The 26,914-nt window shown below is 38.3% G+C and overlaps 1 protein-coding gene across 9 annotated transcripts in view; it reads right to left on the bottom strand.

Moving 5' to 3' along the window:
• Positions 1-26,914, bottom strand: part of Tenm3 (teneurin transmembrane protein 3) — a 1,310,468-nt gene that overhangs the window by 880,121 nt on the left and 403,433 nt on the right. For all 9 annotated transcript variants that reach the window (XM_076553327.1, XM_076553324.1, XM_076553329.1 and 6 more), the window contains exon 3: positions 8,984-9,059. The gene's annotated coding sequence lies outside the window, so the exon portion shown is untranslated. The remainder of the gene's footprint in view (positions 1-8,983; positions 9,060-26,914) is intronic.

The raw sequence follows: 26,914 nt of genomic DNA, 5'->3' as shown, positions 1-26,914 counted from the left end.
AACGTAGTACCAGCACCCAAGCTGCCACTCTCAAAACACATGGCCCTGACTAACAGTTTAAGTCTTCAATGAAGACTGCCTTCAAAGAAAATCTTCTACTTAATGAAAAGTGTTCCCCACATTTTTCTTGAGGCACAGGCTTGGCATTAAACAGATTATGAATAGGTTTCAGTGTAAAAACATGAAGTAATAAATTGCTGGAGAGAAGCTGTATGGAAATACAACATATTTGCATAAGATTTGAAAGTTCAACATGTATTACAGTCTTCAATGTGATATATAACTTGGTGATTGAAAAATAACTGGGTAACCATTCACATTGTCAGCTTGCATTAACTAAGTGTACCTTCAAAGAAAAATAAACAGTGAACAAGAACTTGACATCATACTTACTAAGTTACCCAGACGGGGCAGTATGACTGGGAATGTAACGAGGGGGCTCACATTTATGGCCAATGACAACACATTTGCTCTCAAATTTACTGGAGCCACTCATTCTTTGAGTTCAAAAAAGTGTGAAATACTTTTCTTTGTATCTTCCTTTTCCTGAAGGTGCTTGAGTGTATTCAAGTTCCCCAGTGTCTTTCAGAATCCCAGGTCCTCATACCTGATGTGGAAATGACTAAGACTTTCATAAACTGAAGAAAAGAGGATCCAGAAGTAGTAAGATGTCTTAGTTGCTCCTCCCAATAACACTTAAGTACCTTTACCCAGTGTCACATGGTTCCAAGCCACAGCTCTAGACAGAGAGCTCATGGAGCTAAGTCAACTACAGCAAGTAAATCCAACATCCTTCTTAAAAGGCACACGTTTCTGAGCAAATGGGATAGATGGATCCTACCTAAAACCATTTTCTAATAAAAGTATGGTTTCTGTGTACCACTTATCTGTTTGAAATATATATTTTGATCACATTTGGAACTTATTTCAATGATAATGAACAGTCAGGTGTATGCAATCTGTTAAAGAAGAAAGTTACTCCTCAAGTGGAAATGACTAGTAATTTAGAAAGAATAAACTGAATATTTGAAGCTGTTCTATAATGAAGGTAATGTTTAACTATAGGGCATTCATTCTAAAAATTATCAATATAGCATTTAGTGTTATAATTAGAATACGTGGGTAAATTATTACAAAAGCTGGGACATATTTGAGAGTGAAATGAAGAGCTATTTACAGGAGGCATTAAAATGGGGCCGCCTTAAGAAATTGGGAAATGTGTCCACCTTATTTGTTATTTTATTTGTCTAGAGCTTGAAGATCATGAGATGCCTTTTAACTTTGCCAAAGTGAAGACAGAGACTCATCATATTTATTTGACCTGATAATACAATATTGACAAAGGACTTCTGTTTGGCCTGATAGAGTAATTGCCACTGGGAACACTCTTTCACTGTAAAGAACAATAAGACTGAACACACATACACACACAAATATTGTTTTGAGGCAGTAATATCATGCAGTCAGGACTATGACTCTCCATAGAAGGGAAACCCATGAAGAGAATACAATATTTGTTCTGGCTTCCTGTTTTGTGGCGGTTTCCAGATGGCATCAAAAGCAATAGAGCCAAAGTAGAGAGCTGTGTCATCACCAAACAGAGGCATCTGATAAAAGACACCAGGTTGCTGGATTGTCTGGAATTTGCAAGGCAGGATACCAGAAAGGAATATGAATAGGGCAGTGTTATGATTTGAATATGAAATGTCTTCCACATGCTCATGTTTTGAATGCTTGTTCTCCAGCTGGTAGTATTCTTTTGAGAATCTATTGAAACTCTTGGGAAGGAGGCCGACCTGGTAACAGTAAGTACTGACAATAGGCGTTTGAAAGCAGTTCTTAGTGGGTTTGTTGTGGGCTGGACTCTATAGAAGAATCTGTGATGTGAAGAGCCTCTACTCCACACTCCTGTTGTCAGGAATTGGACATCTTTGACATGACTTTCTTGTTACAATAGATTGAAATTCTCTGAAACCATGTGCTAAAGTAAATCTGCTTTCTCTTTTCTGTCAGGTGGTATGGTCACACAGATTCAAAACTAACAAACACAGGTAGGAATAGAGAGAGGCATTTCCTTGGCACAGAGATTCTCTGTGAGTTATACATATAGTTAGGCAAAGAGTGGATGTTTATTGCAAAGTTGAGAACCAATTTCTTTCTTTCTCTTTTAATCTATGCTTACACATAGGATGGACATGTGTTAATGATAAACCATTTTGAGTGCTAAGATGAATGGGATATTTCATTGTAATAAAGGGTTAGTTCATGAAGAACTGCTGACATAAACTTCAAATGTACTCAATAATGAAAACACTGATAATTACCAATGTCAAGAATAAAAGGAGAAATGTGATCACAGTACATTTATACTTTCTAGGGTGTTTTTAGGGTGAGGAAGGATGATTATGGACATTGATGGGGATATATTTGACAACTCAGATGAAGTAGAAACACTGAAAAAACACAACTGATAAAATTAACATATAAAAAGCTGAAAACATTGATAATTCTGTATCTTAGCTATTTGGATTTATAATTAGAAATCTCCTTACCAAGAAACTTCAAGGTTGATGAATTTTCTTGTGATCATCTATACAAGTTTTACAGACTAGGTAAATCTACACAAATTATTTAAGAAAAGATAAGATGAAATACTTAAATACTTTCCAACTCATTTAATGAGGCCAGCAGCCCCCTGCTATTAAAAACTGAAAGTATATTTCAAGAAAAGATAGAGACTCATATCTCTCTTGAATAAATAAAAAATAAAATAAATTATTTAAAAAATATCACGAAGTCAAACTTTGGAGGACATAAGATAGCCATACATCATTACTAATTAAGGGATGTAAAAGGGATACAGGGTAAAGTTAGCTCTGAAAATATCTATTTTATTTACCAATTTATCAGAAAAGTAACAAACACCTTATGATCATTTTAGTATATGCAGGAAGAAAAAACTTTTGATGAAATTCAATATTTGTTTATTGTATAGAATACTTTAAGAAACTGGGAATACAAATAAATATTCTTTGTTTGAGATGGCCTTCACACACAAAGTCTAAAATCAATATTATATTGATAAAACATTGAACATTTCCTCCAAAGATCAGGAAAAAGACAAATATATCTGTTCTCAGTACTCCTGTTCAACATTGTTTGAATAGTCTAAGACTGTACAAAAAAGAAGAAAAGACAAAAGAAGCATAAAATTTGTAAATGATGAAGTAAAATTCTTTATTATATTAAAATGACTAATTATGTAATACAGCAATGCTAACTCTAATTGCTCATTAACTTGTATATATTTACAGTTTGATCAATTTTGGTGTGTGATCTTTTTATGTATTTGCAAATTCTTATAATAAAGTTTATTTAAAAAAATCCAAAGGAAAAACAATGACAAAATCTCACTGGAAATAATGAGATTTGAATGTTTGTAGGACACAGGTTAATGCTTCAAAATTCATTTATGTATCTATAAACTGTAAGCAGACAATAGAGAAGAAATAAAGCCCCTTTGATTTATAATACAAAGATTAAACATTTAAGAATATACTTGAAAGGTGACTGAAAACACCAATAGAAAAGTGTAAACTATGAAGATAGATTTAATGAGAGGAGATTGTCATATGTTCATGGGTTATGGGTTGGGAGACTAAACATGGTTATCATAGCCATTTCTCTTCTTTGTAGAGTTAGTAGGTTTATCTTAAAACATATATGAAAATACAAAGGATTTAAAACAGCTAAGGAAATCATAAGAAAGAAGACAGTTGGTGATCTATCTCATCACAGTTAAAGGCTCACGGTACTCTAGGAAGTTGGGTTAATTGGCCTGATGGGATGGTTCAATGAAATAAAATTACAGTTCAGAAGTACACATAGATGATGTATTGACTTTCAAGCAGGTATCAAAATTATTTAATTTGGAAGGGAATAATTTATCAATAAATTGCTCTAGAAAAACTGCATAAATATATGAAGATGTGTGTTAAGACCTTCCTCACACCACACATGCAATTAATTCAAGGTAACAGATCTAATTTTAAGTGCCAGTACTATATAGAGATATTTAACTTAGTTTTGGCATATGTTTCCCAGAGAGGATGTTAGAAGCTGTGGTAGTTTGAAAGAAAATGGCCCCTATAGGGAGAGGCCCTAATAGGAGGTGTGGCTTTGTTGGAGTAGGTGTGACTTTATTGGAGCAAGCATGTCACTATGGGGGTGGGCTCTGAGGTCCCTTGTGCTTAAGCTATGCCCAGTGTGGAACACAGTTCACTTCCTGTTGTCTGTGGATCAGCATGTAGAAACTTCAGCTCCTTTTCAGCACTATGTCTGCATGCACACCGACATGTCTCACCATTTTGATAGTAGACTAAACTTCTGAAACTTTAAGCTAGCCCCAATTAAATGTTTTCTTTTATGACAGTTGGTTTGGTCACAGTGTCTCTTTACAGCAATAGAAACCCTAACCAACACAAGTTGGTACCAGGGACCGAGTATCGTTGTGATAGGCCTGATCATGCTTTTGCTTGGAGGAATTTGGGTTAGGAAAGCAGTGGAATGCTTCAAGCACTGTTCAATGGGCCATACTAGTAGAAACATGAAAGACAGTGGTGCTGATTTGAACTGTGATGTCCAGCTCAAAAGGTTTCAAAGGAGAAGAATTTTAGTATGCTGCCTAGAGATTGTTCTTGTGATATTTTGGTGAGCGATGTAGTTGTTTTTGCTCTTCTCTGAAGCATCTGCCTGAGGCTAAAGTGAAAAGATTTGGATTAACCCCATTGTCAGAGGAAATCTCAAAACAGCCTAGTATAGACTCTGTCATGTGGTTATCAGTATTAACTCTAATGAAGATTTATAATGAAGTGGAGCAACTGAGAAAGGAAAAATTTAAAATGAATGTACAATTTGAGGAGAAAAGGATCACCAAGAAGTGGACTGGAGTTAAGTCCTGTGTTCAAGGAGATAAACAGATTAAGAAATGGAATAAAGGGAATGGTGACCTCAGGGTAATATCACACCCAGCCAAGTTTTTAGCTTGTGAAAAGGAATTAAGAAAAGCTTAGAACTAACTGGGTGTGATGTTGCATGCCTTTAATCCCAGCACTCCAAAGGCAAGGCATGCAGATCTGAGGCCAGTGTGGTCGGCAGATCCAGCTTCAGGATATCCAAGCTTAGGCAGTGAAGGAAACCACTGAAAACAGAAAGCTGGTGAAGTTGTTATTGAATGAGGGGGCCATGTTCCAGCTCCAGCAAGCAGCAGAACTTGGCAGCTTTGGCCACATCATTCTGGTTCTAGAGTCAAGGATAGAAGAAAGGGGTTATGGAATCTTCCTCCACGCCTGAGGAAAGGTGCCGAGTTCAGGCATGTGTCAGGGTGTCCTGAATGGAGGCTCAGAGAAGCTGTTTTGTGAACCTGTGAAGTTGAAGCCTGGGTTGTCTTGGGAACCCCAAGAAGCTGGACAAGCCAGAGTCATGGGATACCCGCCAAGGAAAGCTGCTAAAAGAGAGTGAACTAGCCCAAGAGAAAGAAGTTTTTACAGTCAACAAAGCAGAAAGGAGTTAGAGATCTGAAGAGTGCTTTGACATCAGGAGATGCAGAGTTTGGAATTTTCCCAGCTGGGTTTCGGCCTTGCTTTGGTCCAGCAGTTCTTCACTATCCTCCATGTCCTCCATTTTGGAATGGTAGTGTATATCTTGTGCCATTATATATTGGAAGTATGTAATCTGCTTGTTGATTTTGATTTTACAGGGGATTTCAGGTAAGAGATTGCATAAATCTCAGAAGAGACCCTGAGCTTTAGACTTTTAAATAAGTTTGAGACTGTTACATGAGACCACGAGGACTTTTGAAGTTGTGCTGAGTGCATTTTTGCATTGTGGTTCGTCTATAAGCTAATGGAGACTAGGGAGTAGAATGTGGTCGTTTGAAAGAAAATGGCTCCCATAGGAAGTGGCACTATGAGGAGGTGTGGAGTAGGTGTGGCCTTGTTGGAGGAAATGTGTCACTGTGAAGGTAGGCTCTGAGGTACCCTATGTTCAAGCTATGCCCAGTGTGGAACCCAGTTCACTTCCCGTTGCCTTGGATCAAGATATAGAAACCTCACCTCCTTCTCCAGCACCATGTCTGCATGCATACTGTCATATTCCACCATGATGATAATGGACTGAATCTCTGAAACTGTAAGCCAGCCCCAATTAAATGTTTCCCTTTATAAGAGTCACCATGGTCATGGTGTTTTTTTCACAGCAATAGAAACTTCAACACAGAAGCACGAAGTATAAAAGAAAAAAGGATGTAATTAAGACCTTGAAAATGTAGTTAAGAAAGCTGATAAATTTTAGACGGGGTGGAAATATCCATAATGGACAATATTTGCAAAGAGTTTATGTCTCAAATACATTTTGAAAACAAGTCAAATACATTTAATGCACAAGATACTTTGAAGAAATATTTTAAAATTAAAAAAATACATAAACAGCTAATGAGTGATGGAAATGGGTTCTGCACCACTAGTCATAGGGTAGTGTAAATTAAAACTCCAGGGAGACAAGGAGAGTTCCCAAACCAGAAGATTAATGGCATCAAATGCGGGGGAAGATCTGGGAGAAATGTAACTGTGAGACATTCTTGTGGGAGTATATAATGGGCTAGGCAGTCTGTTAAGACATGACATTCCTACATTATTTCTCATAGAATCAAACACACTTATTCTGTGACCCAGAGATGATCTGAACAGAAATGAATGCACACACACACACACACACACACACACACACACACACACACACACACACACATTCATGTATCATCACAAAAGGACTTCTTAAAAGTTGTTACAGCAGCTTAATGCATAATATCTAAAACTTTGAAAGAAATCCTATGTCTTCTAAAATTATAATTGAATATGGCACATTTGCTAAATTCAATGCTACCAAACAGAAAAATAACAAACACATGACAACTGCCATACTCGACTGCACAGATGAAGCTAAGAACCATCCCAGTGAATGGCCAATTCCCAAGTGAACAGAGAAGACATTGTGCCCTTGCATGGAACTACAGTTCAAGGACAGGGCAAATGAATCCCATCATAGAAAGGAGACAGCAGTGGCCGACCGTGGGTGCGTGAGGGGGACTGACCTTGTCTTTACCATAGAAAGAGCTCCTTGTTTTTCATGCTTACGCATATTGATAGCAGAATGGAATATAGTCCAATTCTATTTTTGTAAACATTACCATTTTTTTAAAAAGTTGGAATACTGTCAAGTTGTCTTTTAATATCATTTTTTTTATTTTTCAATTCATTAACTATTCTATGACATACAAATCCTTTAAGATGTATAGAAATACATTAGGTGTACATAAAACTTGATCAGAAATTATTGATTTCAAGCATTTTTCTTACATGCATAATTCCCTAACTAAAGACAGATTTACTACACATTTAAGAACATATTTCGGCGACATATAAGGCAGGACTATAGATCCTTTCAAATTGATGTATATTCTAAAATTTAGGGCCTAGGTCAAGTAGTTCCTCTGTGGAGCAGATTCATGCAATGTACAAGACTGTACCAAATGCTGCACATAGTTAATGGCACTAAATGTAAAGAGATGATATACGTATGACATTATTTTAAGAAATGCACTAACATAAAAATTAATAATGTGGGTAGAAGTATCTGTAACATTTAGAGATATCATAAAATTTAACAATTTACTTTTAGAATTTTGAGTAAGAAGAAATCATATGTTTCTCTCCAATATTCAAACAGCATGATCCTACCCGAATCAGTGAGACACTCAGGTGTCAGAATGTAGCTGCTATTCCTTGGGGAGAAGTCTAGAAATCAGTAAGGAATTAGGAACTTGGTAGTAATCCTTCCATAGTAAATGGCTGGTGAGACAGATATCTTTCTGGGCATACAAAATTGTGATCTTATTTCTCATTTATTATGCTAAGTACAATGGAGTCTTCAGTGGATGTGTTATTGAAGCCTTTGGTTGATCTAAGTGTATTTTATTCTGTTTTCTTGGTTCCTTAGAGTGATTCACGCAAAATCATCATCCCACGTTAATTGCCAATTTAATTGGTTAATGTGAAGAGAGAAGTTTTTGCTCCAATTATAAAAGACATTTATTGTAAATGTTGGTTGGATATGATGAACACCTTTTCTGATCTTGGGCAGGCTATAATTTATTAAGCACAAATATTAAAGGTTGGGGGGTGGGCAATGAATATGGCGCCGAGTCAGCAGTAACCCTCAATTAAACAGCTGATGTGTGCGGACTTCAGGATCACAGCCACACAGCCCACTTAGCCGTCCAGTCATCTGAGAAACAGCTGTTACACGGACCAAAGTCACGTGGCCCTCCTGCTCCTAGTTCCTCATTTTGTTTTTAATTTTAAGTCGCTCCCAGAATGGCGAACCAATTCTCAGCGTTAGAAATTTGATTTGTGGTCACTCCTAAAGGGAAGGAGAGACATTGGTGAGGCGGGAAGCAGGGGAGTGTGAGGTGGGCCTCCACTGGGATGTTGGTGAAGTTCATACCGTTGAACTGAGTCTTGTTGCTGGTACATACATGCTCACTGTGTGAAAACCCGTGGGGCTGCACAGAAATGTGCGCATTTTGCAGAATTCATGCTGTATTTCAAGACATTTTATCCTAAGTATAAATTCCTTCCAGAAAGATATGGAATTTCCACAGCATTGTACAAAACTGAAAGATTTTATGCTAATGTCTAAAAAACAAAAACCCATAATTTTTCTTAAAATTTTTCTACACTCAATCTAGCTTCTCTCCAAATATACCAAGACCTTGGAGGTTTTTTTTTTTTTTTTAAGTTTCATTCATTTTTATGTGTGTGAGAAAAAGAGAGAGAGAGAGAGAGAAAGGGCTTAAACCAAAATGAGGCAAGAAAACATGAGCTTTGTGATTGCAGTATGATTTAGAAATGTTTATGGTACTTACCCAAAGGTATATTCTTCCTCAGTTGGGTGGCAGGTTGCTTGAGTCACCGAAGCAAAGGAGTCAGTGTGGTTAAATCCTGAAGAAGAACAAAGAAGAAATGTGTTATGCTATAAAACATTCTTTTAAGTGTCTAGTCTATAATTTGGTATATTAATCTAAGTATAAAAAAATAAGTCATTCACTCAAATGCTCAGGCAAAAACAAAATAAAATAAAACAAAAAAAAAACCCCAAAAAACAAAACAACTCTTATTTCTTGACTTGGCTAGACCCAAGGAGATTACAGAAATTGTGGAGTGACTGGCCTGCCCTGATGCTGTTTTTCACATACACATTTATAATAAAAGTTTATACCGTCATTATCTGTGTACATAGCACAGAGCTGTAGCAATGCAAGGCAAAGCTCTTTCTCAAGAAAATAAGGTAAACAAGCAAATGCAACAAACATCTCAGATGGCCGAGTTCCTAAAAGAGGATAGAAGTTCTGAGATTTGAATGCAGAAAAGGCTACTTCCAACGGGGGACTGGATCACACTTTCCAGACTAGGCAAGATGCCAGCTGCAAATCGGGAGGAGTGGGTGGGGAGAGCCGTTCAGGTACCCAGGACAAATTCTTACAGCCTTTGAACGTATGGACATAAAGGGGGGGGGGCTTAATTCATTTCAGGTTGATAGAATTTTTTTTAGAGATATTGGAACGCAGATGAAACTTTTTGTACAAGACACTGAATCTTTTGGTAGCAATGTGACTGGCATTAAGCAGTGAATAAGGAAGGTGTACACCATGCCTCTGTCTTCATTGGGACTGGGTGACACAATGTATTATAAGGACAGGGGGTAGTGGTTTCTGGAGAGTCTGTAGTGGAGGAATGGGGGGGAGGGAGAGAGAGAGAGAGAGAGGGAGGGAGGGAGGGAGGGAGGGAGGGAGGGAGGAAGGAATGGGGAGGGAGGGAGGGAGGGAGGGAGGGAGGGAGGATATTTTGAGTTCCAGGGAAAGGACTATTAAGGCAATGAAATCTGATGAGATCAGGACAGAAGGCAGACAGGAGCATGTAAAGAGGAGGAAGAGGGACAGACTCACTTATGGGCAGTGGGAGGAAGTCATTGGGGAGAGGGAGTGATCTTCAGAAGAGCCTGACATCAGGAAAATCAAGGGGTGTGTTTCAGAAAGGAACTTGTGTCCTGAGACTGAAATGCTGTGAAATTCAAGCAGGGTCCATGCTGGAAAACGATTATTTATCTCTTTTTTCTTGACTTGGTTAGAGCCAAGGTGATTACAAAAGCCACGGGGCAATGGAGCTCACACGATACTCAATTTTTGCACAGAAACATTAGTAACAAAAACCTGCCAAAATGTGCATTTTCCTGTTATGAATAGATGTTAAGAATTCTGGTTACTCTAGATGGAGATACACTGTGCCGTGGTGGGTGATTATTCCTAAGAATGGCTCTTTGGAATGTTCTCAGTCTGCCAGTGACACTTAACGTATCAGGAGTACCTCCCAGTGATTAAACTTAGTATATTAGATTCTGTTTCTGCAGATAATTAAATTTAGTGTACTACAATCCCCTGCAGGTGATTAAATTTAGTACACTAGCGATCCCTGCAGGTGATTCAGATGTCACCCCTCTTCAAGCCACCTAGAGTTTTGTGGACATGAAATGCCAGGCTCTGCATGGTGCAATCTCTCCCTTTGAGCTGCCATGTCTAAGAAAAAGGACAGAGCACAGTATAATGGTTTGTGTGCTGAGTTCTAAACTCAGTGTGATGAATCTCAGAGCCCATTCCACTTCAGAAGTTTGGGATTCTCTTACGACCTGGGTGTGCCTGTGTAGCCAGGAGACTCAGGTTGACTCTAGGGCAGGAGTCAAGGGAGAAAAACCTGCAGCCAGAACAAACCCTGACTCCACAGTACATTTGGAACTTGACAGAGATGATTACAAGTGATGCCTATGGGGAAGCATGAAGCACTCTTCTAGAAGACTCATAAGCATTAAATCATTTAACCTTCTCAGCTACCACAAAAGGCAGAAACTGCTTGGTGCCAAATAAAATGGACCAGGTAACAAAAATTCAGAAAATTACAGAGGCTAGACATTGCATGCTAATGTGCGACGAATAATTACTTATGGACGCTACCGAGTTTAGCCATGCCATCAAAATTGTGGTTTCTAAATATCAAGTGACTTACAATCCTCACTTGCTATTACCTCTTATCTTAAGAAAGCTATTTTTAGCTTTTAGCAATTTGATTTTCCTTGCAGATATACAGAAGAGATTTAAAAAAACTTGTTGGGACAATTTGTATCCTATGCAGTTTCATAAACAATCATAACTAAATGGATTATGGTTGTAAATTGTCCATTTCCAATGGTCATCGATTTTTTCTATATTCTGAGTTTGTTCGTTTGTTTGTTTGTTTTTCCAATCAGTCCACTTGCATACACATTTGGGGTGCATCAGGAGAAGAACTGGAGTACAGATAGAGGAATTCTGACCAGATTTCTGAAGCTCTACAGACCTTGGGACATATATTATATCTGAAGATCGGAGGAAAAATGTCTATGATGAAAATAGAGTGGAAAAAAATGGTTATTTCTGTCAGCAGTAAAGAGCGGAGAGAGTCACTGATTAAGGTCACTGCCAATTTCACCAATGAGGAAAATGCTGTAGCAAGCAACCAACCCCTCATTTTCACCATGCTCTGTGTAGGCCTGTGAGGATGGCCCTGTCAGTGTGTCTGTGATCAAACACAAAGAGAATTCAAGGGTCAACTAGACCAGAATTTTTAGCAGAGCAACTGAGTTATCTGAAACTGCCTCCACAAAATGCATATATGTCTTCCTGTCTGCTGTCTCCTTCAGGGCCATCATCCTCAACAAACTGATAAGAAAAAAGAGAGGAAGAGGAGAAAAAACTAACCAAAAACCAAATTAAAATCTATCCATGGCTTCTCTGGAAATAAAATCTCAGATCTGCTGTCTAAGTCTTTCCATTAAAGATTTATTCTAGGCCAACAGCCATTGATAGGAGATATTAAGATGTGAGTTCCTCATCCCAAGCTAATATCCAAAATCATATTGCTAGTTATCAACCAGCATGGCCTACTTTGCAACTCAAGTGGAATATGTTAAATGCTTTTCCTAACTGTAAGCCTCACACACGGGCAAAGATACTTGTAAATTGACTTTAGTAGCACTTGAATAATGTAATAGAAATTGTTAACAGGATGGAAGTGTAGTTATTTCGCATTAGAACACACTTTCCTTTGTACAGACAGCTGGCATGTTTGGGCATGTAGATGTCACAGGCCTCAATGTGACACATTGAATCACTTCACTGGTGAGCAAATGGAGGGCAATAAACAGAAAATGTGGCCTGCTAATCTGACGTTGGTTGTTAATTCCAGGACTTCTGTAAGGGGGTTTGTCCTCTGAGAACATAGTGGCTTAAATAAGCAAGAGCAATACAACACTGTGAACACTCGTCAAGGCTTCTCTGCACATTGGGACCATTGCAAGTTAAGATACAAATTGAAACTTGTGAGGGCAAGTCATCTATCACATCAAATTGGCTCTCATGTTCTCACCTCACCAGCCCTCTGGTAACTGTTATTAATTGTACCAAGTAAGGGGATTCATCATATTTCCACACATGCACACAATAAATATTATTTGCCTCTATTTTTCATGCACCTTCCATCTCCCTTTCCTCTTCTACACCCTAATAAATCCCCTTTCACACTCATGTGCTACCACAGATTTCACATCTGATACAAAGCATGTGGCACTTTGTCTTTTGGGACTGCCTTACTTGATTCTACCCCACCTCTGGGTTGTGGTGATATTTTATTTGGGCTGAAATGTGATATTTTATTTGTATGTCAATAAATAAAGTTTGCCTGGAGATCAGAGGTCATAGTTATAAACAGAAGTCAGGCAGTGGTAGTACACACCCTTCATCCAATCACACGGCAGGCAGAGTCTCTATGTGTTCAAGGACACAGTCAAACATGGTGACACACACCTTTAATCCCAATACCAACCATAGAGACCTGGAGGTCTGTATAGACAGGCAGTGACGGGGAAGTGATGTGGCTGGGCTTAGAGCCAATGAGAAGGCAGAACAGGAAGGCATTAAAGGCACAGGTTAGACAGGCTCTCTTGGGAAGCTACAGCAAGGTTAGGTAAGCTAAGGTTAGTTGGTGGCTATTGCTCTGATCTCTATGGCTTGCACCTCTGTATTTGGCTCTGTGTTTCTTATTTAATAAAACTGTTTAGAAATTTGTCTACACTGGGTTGGAACAACGATTGTCTATACTGTGATCAACTCAATTCCTCACATTAGTTTTCCAGTTGTAGACTGTAAAATGTATTTTGAAGGGGGAGATAGGTCCCTGTTGGTTCCTCAGGCACAACAGACTCTCTCTCCTTCTCCTCTCTCTTCTGTTTCTCCCCTCTCTTTTCATCTTCTGTAGACTGGGTGTTTTCAGTTTTATAGTCATTAGTACCCAAGAGAAGACAGGTGAAGATGGACCCTCCATTGAGGGAAAGCCTCTTTCTCTCCAGCTCACAGTCAGTGAATTCATGCTGAAGTCCCTCAAATTCAAGCCTGCCCTTGTGGACTCTATCGGCACTTCAAGGTTCTGCACAATGGTTAGAGAATTCATCATGCCTTCCAAAGTTGAATCATGTATAGTTTCATAAAGGATAACTATTTACTTAAATTTGCCGAGGTAGTAGAAGGTGCTGTTCATAAACTAATATTAGCACACTGCCAGAATTAACAGTGCTAAACCATTATTCTGCCAGGACATCTGCCTGCAACCCAAAGCTTGAGAGCTTGGCTGCATTCCTGCTACATAGGTTCACATAAAAAATCACCAGAATTCCTGAAACCTAAGGCGGGACATAAGGTTAGTATTGCTGCTTTGGATTTGCCGTGGTTGTAGACAAACTTAAATGCATCAACATATTTATGCCATTATCATTAGATTTTATATTTGACTATCATTTGGGTTTGTTGTGCAATGGCTGTACGATTGATATGTTAGATATTGAGTTGATACTGTTAAGGTATTTATTATTCTTTTTCTTGCTGAGTAGAAGCAGATAAAAGTATGTCTATTCCTAAGGGAGGCACAGCCCAAAGATTTGAGGCCCATCACCTAAAAAGAATGGTGGTTGGGCACAAAGCTTTCATAAATGGGGGCACTTTATAAAAGGATTGTTGGCTGTTGCCAGATACTTTTATATCTTGGATCCACACACACACACACAAAAGGTTTAGGGGAATTAGGTACCAGGAAGAGATGTTAATAGCACCCAACCTCTTCATAGTCTTGCCAAGTATCAACTTCATTTATACATCAGAGAACACAAATTTGTTTCAGTTTTGACTTCTTACCCAGATATCACGAGGACCATTATTATCTTTGCTTCTAATCCATTTTTTGCCCATTTCCAGTTATTCATTTTGTTCTCAGAATGCAAATTACATTTCCTATTTGTCCTCAAACCAATGTAGCATTTATTTATGCTTTTTAGGCGTGATATTTAGTGTGTCTGTGACATTTTTATTTAGTAGTCAGTATTAACAAATCTTCACAGAAGTAACAGCATCATTGTGATTTTGTTGAAAATGCATTGCTTATGGTTCTTTGAAGAAGCATGAATGGTCAGCCTCAAAGAAACACAATCAAAAGGAGGCAACATGGTTATTGATAGCATCTAATTCATCTTGAAACTGGTGAGATTAATATAGTTAACAGGCTGTTAATTTGCTCCAAATTCCATTCTTTTCAGCTTATGATTAAAGTAGTAGTTTTTTAATCACCCAGCCAAGAGTCAGTATAAATCAGCAACCTCTGCCCCCCATATAGTTGTGTTGCCTTTTACAAAACACATCGAAGTTACTTTCATTTCCTCCCGACATATTTTGGAAACTCCTCTGTGCTTTTGTTCTGATCTCTGAACTGAACTTCTCTTGTTAGAGCTTGTAATTTTGTCCATGAATAGCTTCAACAAGAATGAATGTATTGGCTTCTGATGGAATATACTGTCTTACCATCAAAATGCATTGTTGTTGTGTTTCATGTGCCATACATTTTATTCCCTGAAAGCTAGTTTCTATTGCAATAAAATGGGCATGGGCTTCCAGTCATCAAAATAATCAAGTGATAACACTGAAAACAATATAATACAGTTTCATACACAATAGAATAAGATAGCAATCCTAAAATAATTTCATCTTAACTAAGAAAACACATATAAAAACCTATCTCTAAGAGTGTCTGGCACATTGAAAGACCTAAAGACATGTTGGGCTTTTCCTCTCTTTTTCACTTGCTTTTCATAGCAGTTTGCTTTGTGACAAAGCTTGGCATGTGTCCCCACCTCCCAGGATGCATTTACCCTATAAAGTTGAGAAGATTATATTGGGTTGAGAAAAAAAGAAAGGAAAAATAGTGGAAAAGATATGAAAATACTTTTAGTATGTCAGCTAAATTGATTGAATGAAATTTTAAGATTTTATTACATTTCATAAAAATATAGGACGGTACGGAAAATTACTGTGTTAGTGTGTGGTATACTATGACCCTCAGCTATTTTACACACTGTTCTTTCCAGCCTAGAATATTCAGAAAAGACACTTTCTCCTTGTGCATATATGTGTGTTTGTGTGGGTAGGTGTGTTTAATTAAAACTCATTGTCCTGTGGGGACCTGCTCCAACTCTTACCCCAGGGTACTCTTGAGGAGTGAGAAATAGTTAGATAGAAATACAGAGGGGAGAGAGACAGAAATACAAGATAGCTCAGGAGGGCCTGGATCCTTATCCACCAGGCCCTTCTGTCTCTTCTAAAGGGCCTTTTATAGGAATGCCAAGGGGTGGAGCAAAAGACCTCACCCTAACATAGCCAAGTGCAGATCCTTCCAATCACCTGGTAACCACACATGTGGTCAAGCAATCCTCCAAGGCAGCTCTGCTGGGTACAGCAAGTTCAGATCTCACTAGGAAACTTTGTGGGTCTTATTTTTATTACTGAATTTAGATATCTACTTTGTCAACAATAAAGTATTTAAGATGACTGTGCTTTGTAACATCTGACCAAGTAATAATCATGCTCATTTTAAAACATTTTAAACAGCAACACAAAATATAACAGTTTTCATCCCAACCAGACAAATTAATATTGAATAGATCCTCTTACATGCCACTAAATCTGTCAGTAGTATCACAATACAGTTATTAACTAAATGGATATGGATCATGGTATCAAGGTTGTCTCCTTTTAAGCCATCACTGAGCTAACCAGTGAAAAAGATTATGGGAATGTTAAATACTGTGAAAAATTTGCAAAAAAAAAAAAAAAAGGAAAAATATGGAAAAACAACATTTGACTAGTCATGGACTTTCGAAGTATGAGGAGCTTTGATGGACATAAAGAAAGTGAAGGAAAGAAAAACCAAAGAAAGAACTGGATAAATACTGACTGAGCCCTCAGCTCCCTTGTTGCGTATTGTCCACGTGATGAATATTTCAGTTGCATCTTGAGTTCCTTATATTTTCAAAGGCAGTAAAAAAGACGCATTTTACATCTGTTAAAGACTTCTGACTGGCACGCACCCTGAAAGATGGCTTCACATTTGAAAGGAGAATGTTCCTCAGGAGCCATAGCCATGAAATATTTATTATACCTTCTTTCATAGAAACGAACAAGCTGACTTTGTGACATACAGTTTACTATTAATACCAACTAAATTACACATCTCGTGTTAAGTATCATTCTTAGGAGACAGACAAGGTCTTGTTTGTTATAGATGATCAGAGAGAATAATGCAAGTTACATTTTGCACTGTTCTTGTAAAATATATGTTTGAGCTTTAAAGGACATGGGGCTTGATAAAGATTTCTTAAAGACAATGTGAGGTTTTTTTTTAGACTTGTGTTCTTTTAATTTCAGAATTACATTTTTTACCAATATCCATCCTTTTTGTGGGAACCTTTTGGATATAAAAATGCTGTAGCTATACCTTTGAGCATACTTTTACTAAGCAGGGCAAAGACTCATGTGCTTCCAAATATTGTTGAAGTCTCCAAAGCCAGCTGAATAAATAAACATTATGTGATCTGTAGCCCAAAAGTCTGCAAATGACTCCTTGGGATGTAAAAAATAACTATGATTCCTTCTAAGTAATTCTTGGAGCCGATGATCGGTGGTTTTGTTTAAGTTCTGGGACCCCTGAGCTTCCATAAAAATAACTTTGAAATATTATATTATGTGTGAAAATTTTACACACATGCACATTTATAATCAGCAGACAGGGCCTCCGCCCTTCCTCAACCTGATAATCAACCGTAGGACCTACTCAAACATGAAAAAAATGAAAGATTCAGAACCCTAAAGCTCATAATCTTAGTGCCATTTAGAACCATGTGTCTTTCTGAAATCATCTATTACTGCAAATCTCTTGGTTATATTTCCATGGAAGTGTCTGTTTCTCATTATCAACGTCTAAAGAAATTTGATACAGTTGTGTAACACTTGGCAAAGGAGTCGAAGAAAAAAAATGCATCCCACAGTTTTCAGTTTATCTTTTCTTTCCAAAGTAGTAACTACTGTCTGACTTTCCTACTTGGGAGAAGCCGACTGGGAAGGTGAGAGGGGAAAAAAATAATCAAACCAAAGTAAATGAAGTGACGGCCCTGTGCCTGAATCATTCATAGATGCTGCTTTTAAACAATGATTACAGTTAACAGACACTAGGGTAATGTGTACAGGGACAGTGTTACTTTTTTTTCCACCTGGAAGATGGCATTGAGTATTTTTTAATCAAGCTTTCCAAATACAATGGTTAGGGTCTGGAGAGTTGGCCCAATGGGAAAAATACTCATGATGTAGGCATGAATAGCAGAGTCCAGATTCCTAGCACCCACATAATAGCCAGCCTCATTGATATCTATCTGCAACCCCAGTGCTGACAGAGACAGATGGAGCCCTGGAGCTTATTGGCTGGCCAGCCCTGCCTAATCGATGAGATCCAGCACAAGTGAGTTCCAACATTAAGGCAGAGAGTAATCAAGAGAGATCCTAAGGTGACCTCTAGTCTCCACAGGTGCACACATGCACACATGTGTGTGTACAAAGGAACACACACACATACACACACACACACACACACACACACACACACACACACACACACACAAAAGCAAGAGAATTTGGTGGTTTCAGCAATACCTGAGATTTACAATGTTCACAACTATAATAATAATCATTAGCAATTGCTTTCTGTCAACCAGATGAAGAACTTGTGGGGGGTAACCTATGGTGGCTTTTTATTCATGGCTGTAGTCTGGTCCCAGGGATACACATGGCCTTTTCTCAGAAGTGAAGATGATAAGCATGTGGAGAAATCCTGTGAGGAAGAAGTTCAATGTGTCTCATTCCAACAGGTAGGCTCCCCTCTCACCAGTTCATGTAAGTCAGTTAATTTATAATTTATTCAGATATTACACAAACTGTAATATCTAGACAACTCTAGATGCACATCTGATCAATTAAGACAGAACTCTGTTTTTGCAATTCAAGCTTTTAAAAAGCATTATAGTTAAAATACACTGTGAAGGCATGCTGGGATAATTGGTTGTCAAAGTACATTGGTACCACTGAGTAGCCTTAAAATAGCAGGAAATGCAACTGAACACTGGAAAGGAAATCACTATTTCACTTTTTCAAATAAAACATATTGCACCTCTGAGCTGACAATGGGGTATTTGCTGAGAGCCTGTAATTAACTCATAATGATGAGAAGTGCAGTGATAAACATTTCGTTAGCCAAACACTCACTTGTTTTCATAATTTCCTATGCTTTTGCTATAGGTCCTTGTCAGTTTTTTTTTTATTAGCTTGTCAGTATGAATCAAGAAAATAATGGAGAAGAGGGCAAGTAGTTTTTGTAGAAGGGGACTATTTGTTTTAATTTTACATGGAGGACTTGATAGAGGCAATTGCTTTATCAGATAGCTCACAGGGCACCAGTGAAATGAGCGAGGTTGGAGAGGAAGCTCTGACCTAGCCGTACAATGATTTCACTTAGAAAGCTCAGACCCAGCCTAATCAGAAGGACTCTCAAGTCTACTCACCTATGACAGCTGTTTTCTGAGTCATCTCCTGGCCTGCTCACAGCTGTTGGATTCATCTCCCCAAATACCTCTCCATCATGTCCCGTCTTCCCTCCAAACTCTGCAAGAGCTGCCCAATAGCAGCAGAACAAAGTCCACATTCCTCATCAGGCATTAAGCCCTCTACAATCTGCTTCCAATTTTCTTTTCTTGCCTCATTTCCCACTGTTCCATTATAACATAGCAGCTCATGTGAATTCTCTGCCCTAGTCTGCTCCATCTCCTTTGAAAGGCTTTAGGCTCACTTTCTTCTTTTCCTGTGATTTTTTTCTTTCAGTCTCTCTTCCCTCGCAAGCCCTTAGGTGCTGGTTCGGATGAGAGAATACTGTCTGGTGTGATGACCTGATCTGGAACATGTCCTAGCTCTGCATGAAACTGTAAGCTGTGGGTGAGCCAGAGTTGACCTCCTCCTTCCTTGAATGTCCTGCCATTTTTAGCACAATATCCTGTGTTATATGGTACTTTATGAACAGCCATGGGTACGGCAGTCATACTGTAACACCCAGGGCAATAGCCCAGCATTCAGTTTGCCTCATCAGTATCATTTAGACATAACTATGTTATGACAGAAGTCCCAGATTATTTCTCCCTGGTTTCTCTAAAACCTCCTGAAAGTGAGAGTATGGCAGAGGACAAAGTCAATAAATCACTCAAAGTATTTAGACTGAATCTGCAATCTATAAATATCAACACAATGCACTTCCAAACCAAATGAAGACTATCAGTGAATGCAAATGCTAATCATAAATGCAAAACCACATCAGAAAGGCAGTATCAGCCCAGGAGGGCTCCATGTTACCAAACCCTTTGCATGTTCCAGCACTTGGTACAATGGCTGGGCTTGGCCTCTCCAGCTGCAACTGCCCAGCAGAAGTCTTTGCTCCTGCAACTGCTCTCTACTCCCTCAGCAGATAGCCATATTTTTGTCCTGGGAGCACAATCCCATGCTCTGCTTTCCAGCATCACCACTGGCTGCTCTGCTACACTTGTGGAAAGTCTGCATTCTTTCTGTGGCTGCTGAGACCTCATCCCCTCCAGCCTCCGGCCACTCTGTCCTTTTCTTTTTTCTGGAAGCTCTGTCAGTACATTTACTGTCTTCCCCAACCTCCCAGCTTTTTTTCCTGGCTGCTTCTTAAGCTCATTTTTTACAACATTTCTCTTCAGTAATGTCTTCTTTTTCCAAACTTCCAAATCTAATCCGGTGACTCTTATTCCCTCCCATAATTCTCTATCACCCAATTTTCTAACAGGTACTAGTGATACTTGAAATAAGCTTATTTATTTAGTTTATTCCTCTCCCATGTTTATGCCTCTCCACTAGAAAAGCAGGGGGTCTGTAAATAGTTGTCATTAAAGGACAACTTGGTGTTGCCTCCTCCTCTACCCGAATGCTCATGGTCTCACAGACACCAAATTTGCCATTCACTGATGAGCACTGGACTTTCCCTGGTATGTCCAGAGCAGAGGTCCAAGAGTCAAGATGAATTTAACAGACAATAAAGCACTTCCAGTCCAGGAGGAGCAGCTATCTGCAGATATCTGTAGATAAAAATGTGACCACAGAACTGCATCATATTGGTGAGTCATCATAGAAGTGTCAGTTGAGGGAACTCAATGCCTTATCGATGGGCTGCTTTATAAATTTACTGGGAATAATTTAGCATTCCTCACCAATGTAGCAAACATGGAGAACTGACAGAATGGTGAATCTACTTTTATTGGCCAATGTTTCAATATGTTTTTTTTTTTGAAAAAAAAATCCATCAAAATTATTACACAAAATAGAACAGGACTCTGTGCTCTTCTACTTATTTCCTTCCATATTTTTCTGTAGGCTGTCTGACCCATCAGAAGTGGATAAGCAACAAATTATTTCAGTTTCCCACAGAAAGAAACAGAAGTGCAAGCATGATTTCTCTCTCTCCCTCCTTTCCTCCCTTCCCTTCCACTCTCTTTCGTCATTTTCCCACTTCTTAACAACCCTTGGTGTACACTTACTAACATAATACAGGATGCACAAACCAGTTACAGGAATATTCCAAAAGGAAAACTCACCTTAAATAATCTTGTGAACAGCTGGGTGTGGGAGAGCACACCTTTAAGCCCAGCACTTGGGAGGCAGAGGCAGGAAGATCTCCTGAGGCCAGCCTGATCTAAAAGCAAGTTCCAGAACAGCCAGTGCTGTTACTCAAAGAAAGCCTGTCTCAAAACAACAACAACAAAACAAACAAAAAAGCAAAACCCCAAATCTTGTTTCCAGGACTTTCAGATATCATGAAGAATAACCACTTAAGTTCAAACAGATTTGCCTCCCTACCAACTTCCGATTACAGGAAATTCTCATTTGTTTTCTTCAGTTTAAATTGAGGGGTTCGATCTCTCTGTGTAAGGTTCATGGGAGAGTGACACCAAAATATGCTCTGTGACACTGAACAGGGTACTTAATTCATAACTGATACTTTAAATTTTTATTACTATTAATGCTTCAATCTTATTTGTTTCTCACTTAAGATCTGGGGAATTGTCATGTACATAGATCTAGGGTGGTATATGCCAACTTTAAACTTGACTGCTGACCATACCGTGTTGTTATTCAGATAACATCTGCTAAGGGTCTAAATACATATGAAATTGAAGTAAAACTATATAATGAAGGACTAGAAGTAAAATGCATTCTACAAAATTTTCAAAGAATCAGTAAAAATATTAAAACACTGAGACTAGTATTACTATTGTCAAACTTTAAAGAAAACACAAAGAAAGCTTGTCATGTTTTGTAACACCATGACAAGATACAAAATACATCTTATTTTAATGTGCTTTCACTAATCAATTATACAAACATTTTTAAAACTGAATTTAACAGCACAGTCTGCTCTTTGAAGGGATTTCAGTTTGGTTCTTCATCCCATGTTAAGCAGCTCACAATGTCCTGTAACTACAGTCCCAGAGAGCCCAATGTCTGGCCACCACAGGCACCCACACACATGAGCATAACTCCCCCAGACATATATTTATACACATAATTTAAAAAATCCATCAATGATATAATACATAATTGAAATGCACATGTTTGCTTCCTTTCAGAATTTTCTGCATTAGCTTGTCTATCCCAACAAAATTGGATGAGCAACAGATTCTTTCAGTTCTCATGAAAAAAAGCAAAAGTTGAAGATGCAGTTTAAAAAATGCTATTTTTGTCCATATTAAAATCAAATCTCTGTACTTGTTGAAGTGTGCTGTACTAGGGATAACATGAATCTGAGCAGACAGGCTTAGAAGACAGAGTGTTCCTTACACACATTCATCATTAGGTAGCATTGACATGGGTTACCTTGTGACCTTAATACATTACGACTAACTTAAAAATTAGGCAAACAGTACATAAATATACTGCAGAGATTGATTGCTTGGACCCCACTGACCTCAAAGGACTTGAGAGGTTAAATGTGTTGGGAAAAAAAAAATAATGAAACACCAGCAAGGGTCAGACCAAAGCAGGCAAATTCCTGTTACCTAGATTGGCTTGAAGACACACATGCCTATCATACCATGATTTTGCACTGATTTATTTGCAACTTAATAGCACAGTAAAGTCAGGCATCATCATTTACTGCCAGATGGAAAAGGATGGCTCTGTAGTACGCACATTTACTGGTTCTTAAATTAGACTGCTTTTCTCCACAAATTTGCCTAGACATGTGCAGGAGCCCATTGTTGTTCTCACTAATTTGGACTGCTTGAGGCCATGGAACTGTTGCGTGGTTCCATTCATGAACAGCAGATGATGCATGAAAAAGCTGGAATGTCCTTTTGAGGAACTGAGCTCCAAAGAGCTGTACTCTACCAGAGGGGTTTTGATAAAACTTCCATCCGGTCTACAAATCGTAGACATTGATTTGAAATAAATTGTGACTGATGATCAGTCGATGACAATTTCCATAATCATTACGCCGTCGGTAATTTATCAAGGTAATGATATTTGTGTCCCCGATGTCACATTCATCCTGTACTGGGGGACTGAAGAACATGCTGTGTTTTTTAAAAGCCCTTATTAAGAACTGACTGGTTGGACCATACTTCCAGCCACATAATAATCAGTGGGCTAGCTACCAGTGAATAAAATATTTTAAAAATCCTGCTAGGTTTGTAATAAAATTCTTTTGACAAAAATCTTCTCTTTCACGAAGGCAGAGACCTATGCTTACAGCATTTTAATTAAATCGGCCTTATCAAGATTGCTAGGTGTAGTTTGCCAATACACTTTGGAAACAGATATTAGAGCATGCTGGGCAAAGCAATCTGCCCAGGCACCCCCCTCTTAACCCTCTTGGACTATTTCTTCCCAGTGCACTTTCCTTCTTCTCTAGATTACTGCCATTCCCTAGCAACCATGATTGTTTAGTATGCACATAGTCAACAGATGTACCTATATCCTGCATTTACTCACATTAGGTTTCAAAATTCCTGAACAATATTCCCTCCCATCTCAGAAAGAAAGCTAATGACATTAAACACTAAATGTCACAAGTGTCTCTTCACCAAAAGTGAAAGTGAGCTGAGAAAGTCAACGAGAGTGATATAATTAACAAAATCAGCAAATGTGTTTTGAGATTGCCATTATAAGATGAATTCCGATTAGATTGCAAATGTTATAGGATCATTTATATTTTCATAGAACATGGCTTAAACACGTATAATCCAATGTCATTTCAAGAGTTTCATGAATAATTCTAGTTTGGCAACTTACAATGTTCCATAAAAGTTATTATAAACAAGGAACTTGGAAATTAGAAGCTAGAGTATTGGCTATCCTCTTAGCTGTGTTTATTGTGTGAAGGCATCATCCTGTTCAGTGAGCCTGCATATGTCACGTAACCAAGAAGTCTCTAGCTAACGGTCAATCAATCAATAACTTTGCCTGACACCAAGTTTGTAAGCTTCAGTTTCTAGTTGCTTAAAAGTATGTAGGCAACAAACTGTCATTTGTTTTAGGAATGACTCTTTTTCTCCTGGTCTGAAATAAGTACCATAGCCCCATACTGTCTGGTTGCTTTTCGAGGAATTATTTATTAGTTTATTCTATTTATTATCATGGTAGAATGATTATAACATGGCATTTGCCATCTCAGCCAGTTTTGAATATTTATTTATTATTTTCTGTACATGTGTCAGGGAGTATGCATGTATTAGGTCAGTGGACAATTTGGAGATGTTAGTTCTCTCCTACCCACATCCCTGGAACCCAGGGATCAAACTTGGGATGCCAACCTTGGGGGTAGGTGCCCTTACCACTGAGCCATCTTGCCCACCCTTAACTATTTTGAAGCATACAGTTTGGTGGTATTAAGGACACTCATAGTGCTCTGCAATCATTGCTACTATCCCTGAATTCTTGACCTTACAGACATTTCTGCTTGTTACCTCTAACAGGGGTAAGATTATGACAGTGACTGCATATGATTTTGGGATAATTAAATGAGATGATATTCCAGTGCATAAGAAATTGTGGAACATATACATCAGTTCTTTTGATTGATTTTTGTCAAATATATGCATTATTTAAGTCTTTTACAAAGAAAATTATGTATATGTTCAAGTGTACACAGTATGGACATCAGAGGACAATTTTGGGAATCAGTTCTCTCCTTCTACTATGGGACCCAGGGTTTGAACTCAGGTGGTCAGGAGTCTTGCAGCAAACAATTTTTTTTTAACCCATTTGATCCATTTTGTCAGTCCCCTACCTTAAGAATAAACTACTGGCCGGGCGGTGGTGGCGCACGCCTTTAATCCCAGCACTCGGGAGGCAGAGCCAGGTGGATCGCTGTGAGTTCGAGGCCAGCCTGGGCTACCAAGTGAGCTCCAGGAAAGGCGCAAAACTACACAGAGAAACCCTGTCTCGAAAAACCAAAAAAAAAAAAAAAAAAAAAAAAAAAAAAAAGAAAAAAAAAAAAGAATAAACTACTGGAAAAAAAAAATCACAAAATAGAATACTCTTCATTTTAATAGAACATTTTAATAGACCTTTCAAACTCATGCCATGGAAGGCTTGGTGGCTGTATCACTAAAAGTTATCCACAGATTCAGTCCAATTCCCACTAACATTTTAATTACATTTTTCCACTCAAACAGAAAAACATAATCCTAAAATTCATATCCAAGCCCAAAAGATTGCAGGCAGCCAAAGCAATCTGAACAAAATGATGATTTTGGCAGTAACACAATGCCCCATTTTCAGCTATACTTGAGATCTATAGTAACAAAAACAGCATGGTACCGGACAAAAAGAAATGTCCATCAGCTGGACAGAAAAGAGAACCTAGAAATAAAACCAACGCAGCTACAGCTAGCTAAATTTTGAAAAAGATGCTCAAAACATACATTGGTGGAAAGACGGTGTTGGGAAAACTGGATATCCACATGTCAAAGAAAGAAACTAGACACCTATCTCTCACATTGTATGAAACCAATTCAAAATGGGTCAAAAACCTTAGTGCAGTATCTGAACTTTTGAAGCTGCGGGAGGAAGATATTTTGAGATAGAGACAGGCAAAAACTTTCTAAAATAAGGGTTCACTGGCTCCAAAAAAATTAAACAAAGATTTAACACATGTGACTCCATGAACTTAGAAGCCTCTGACTAGCAAAGGAAATGATCAAGTGAGTGAAGAGACTACCTAAAGAATGCGAGAAAATTTTTTGCCAACTATGTATCTGACAAAAGATTAATATCTAGTAGATAAAAAGAACTCAAGAACAAAATAATAAAGAACCAACTCAATAAAAGCATTAATTAATCAGACATTTTTAATAGATAAAGCCAGTTAAATATGTGATAAATGTCCACCATCCTTAGCTATCAGTGTAATGCAAATCAAATTACAGTGAGATTCTATCCCTTCCCAGTTAGAATAGCTATCATTAAGGAACATCAGTAAACAAATAAATGCTGGTGAGGATGTAGATGAAGATAAAGAGGTCTCATATTGCTACAGAGAATATAAATTGGTCCCACCATTACAGAAGTCAGTCCTCAAAACAAAACAACAACAAAAAATCCCCAACAGTAGAACCATAGTACCATCCAGCTCTATTATTCCTTGGTATTAACCACAGAATTCTAAGTTAGCATGCCACAGAGATCTTGTTTATTATAACACATTTATTATAACACTTTTTGCAGTAGCCATATTACAGACTCAGCTTAGCTATCCATCAACAGCTGAATGGACCGAGGATATGCGGCATCTGCAACAATGGAGTTTTATTCACCCATAATGAAGAACGAAATTATTCCATTTCCTGGATAATGGTTGCAAGCGCAGAGCATTGTATTGTGCAAAACACACCAGTCCCAGAAGGACAACATTGCATGTTTTCTCTCACTGTGTGTGCTATTTATGTGACATGAGAAGTGAAGAGAGACTATCCCAGGGCTGTGGAAATAGCTGAGCAGTTAAGAGCACTAGCTACTCTTCCAGAGGACTTAGGTTTGAGTCACAGTACTCACAGGGCATCTTGCAACTATTTGTAACTGTATTTCCAGAGGATCTTATGAAGTCTTCTGGCCTCCTCAGGCACCAGGCGTGCACATGGAATACAGACATATGTTCAGGCAAAACTCCCATAGCATATTGGAAAAAAAAACTTAAATAAAATAAAGCGGAGAGTTATAGAGGAAGACAACTTACATCAAATTCAGGAATCCATGGGCATGCAAAGCATTCACACCTGTCCGTGC

Source organism: Peromyscus maniculatus, chromosome 17 (assembly GCF_049852395.1).
Source record: "Peromyscus maniculatus bairdii isolate BWxNUB_F1_BW_parent chromosome 17, HU_Pman_BW_mat_3.1, whole genome shotgun sequence".
NCBI classification, from domain to species: Eukaryota; Metazoa; Chordata; class Mammalia; order Rodentia; family Cricetidae; genus Peromyscus; species Peromyscus maniculatus.
The sequence above is the reverse complement of the archived record's forward strand: the minus strand, read 5'-3'. Positions and strand labels throughout refer to the sequence as shown.